At 36.0% G+C, this 1,896-nt stretch overlaps 1 long non-coding RNA gene across 1 annotated transcript; it reads left to right on the forward strand.

The window, feature by feature from the left end:
• The first annotated feature begins 425 nt into the window (after positions 1-425).
• On the forward strand, positions 426-1,379 carry LOC107785997 (uncharacterized). The gene is made up of 2 exons (XR_001648035.2): positions 426-685; positions 789-1,379. It is a non-coding gene; the product is annotated as an uncharacterized LOC107785997 (long non-coding RNA).
• The last annotated feature ends 517 nt before the right edge of the window (positions 1,380-1,896 follow it).

Here is a 1,896-nt window from a genome sequence, read left to right on the forward strand (position 1 = left end):
TGGTCTTGGGTGGGCAAGGGCTGTCTACGTGCCGTGGAGGATCAAGGGAAATGTTGTAAGTTTGATAAGCTAACACTTACACTTTTCTTTCATATATATTATCTATGATCTTACATTCTTTTTGTTTGTATGATTTTGCTCTCTTAAAAGGTGCATGTTGGGCTTTTATCGGAGCGGAAGCCATCACAGCTTTATACTACATTAAGTTGCAGAAGGTGAACCCTCTGTCAAAGCAACAAGTCATTAATTGCTTGTATACCAAACTAGAGGAGCCAAAAGATATTAAATATTGTGAGACAACAAAATGCTTTCCTAGTCACTACAATAAATACTACAAATTTGCTATCGAGGAAGGTATCTATTCGGATAAGTCATATCCCTATGTTGAAAAGAGGAATGAATGTCATAATCAACCAAGTGAGGTAAGTATATGATATTGGGTTTATTATTTTCTTTTCGGCGTCAACATTATTGCAAGATATTTGCATTAAAGAGAAATATCTTAGTAAATGAGATGTGTTTGCATTATATGTTTGAATTGGTGCAGGAAAAAACAAAAATTAAGGAGTTTAAGAGGGTTGAAGATCTTAAGTTGGACAAAGGAGAAATTGAAAATTTAATTCGGCAACAACCCATCAGTGGATGTGTAAAGAATGTGAGGAGCTTTAAAAAACATACTGGAAAGGTAAAATTTCTTTTCACTCAGCTTTTTGTTTACTCCCAGCTTTCTTTATTGGAATTTCTCTTTTGGCCGCCTACATATTTCTAAATTTCTTTTATTTTCATAGGATATTTATAAAGGTCCAACCAAACTGGAGATTCACTTTGAAAACGAACTTAAAAGAAAAAATGAGCCGACTGAAGGGCGTCATGCGGTGCTGATTGTGGGCTTTGGCACTGAAAATGGAATTGAATACTATCTAATTAAAAATAGTTGGGGCGTGAACTGGGGTTACTGGGGATATGCTCGGGTTGAGAGGAGTGTTGTTACGAGCTTGTCGTTTCGGGAGCTTTGATGTGTAGATAGGCTTTGATTTATGGCTGGGTTAACTATCTTTTTACTGTTGTTTTGTGCTACTGTTGCAGTTTTTTGTAGATAACTTTGGTTCCTGGCTGGGATAGCTATTTCTTTACAGTTGTTTTGCGCTACTGCTGCAGTTATTTTGTTAAAAATTAAGACTGCTAGATGAATTTGTTGTCTATACGTGTCGTGTGTTTGTCTGAATTACAATCATATGAAACTGTGTAGCAACATCAATGGGGACAACCAAAATCCTCGATTCTTAACTGAAACGATATGCATGTTTATGGTCATGCCAATCGCTGATTATGTCAGCTATGATGTTTGTAAGACCTTCCTAATTGAACAATTTTGGCTCCATCATTTGTATACGGACACTGTCTGTGTTATTATGTTTTTCAAATTCCTGCAACTCTGCACCATAATTTCAGGTTTTCTATGGGCTCTTTTGCCTTGATGTATACGTGTTGGACGAATATGACATATGTATAGGTAACTGTCTTTCGTGTAGATGCTCTTCAAAATACACTAAAAACATTAGCTGCTTTCTTTCAAAATGTGAAGCATTAGCTACAAGACCAAAGCTTTGTGGACAGCAATGTACATGTTGATGTTACTTTATACAGAACCATCTCAGAATTTAAAGGTTGTACAGAGGCTGCATATCATGACCAACAAACTGAGTTAAAAGTAATTAGAGACAGAGACCATTATATAGTTCACAAGCAAAATCATCTATTCAACCAGAAAAACAAAACTTAGCAACATCGCTGAAGTTAATGAGGTTAGAGCATTTTCTTTAACTGGAGGATGCACTTAAGCAAGAAGCAAAAATAATCTGCAATAAGACCAACAGAGCCGATAATTTCATGAAC

The sequence above is a fragment of the Nicotiana tabacum genome, chromosome 14 (assembly GCF_000715075.1).
Source record: "Nicotiana tabacum cultivar K326 chromosome 14, ASM71507v2, whole genome shotgun sequence".
Lineage (NCBI taxonomy): Eukaryota > Viridiplantae > Streptophyta > Magnoliopsida > Solanales > Solanaceae > Nicotiana > Nicotiana tabacum.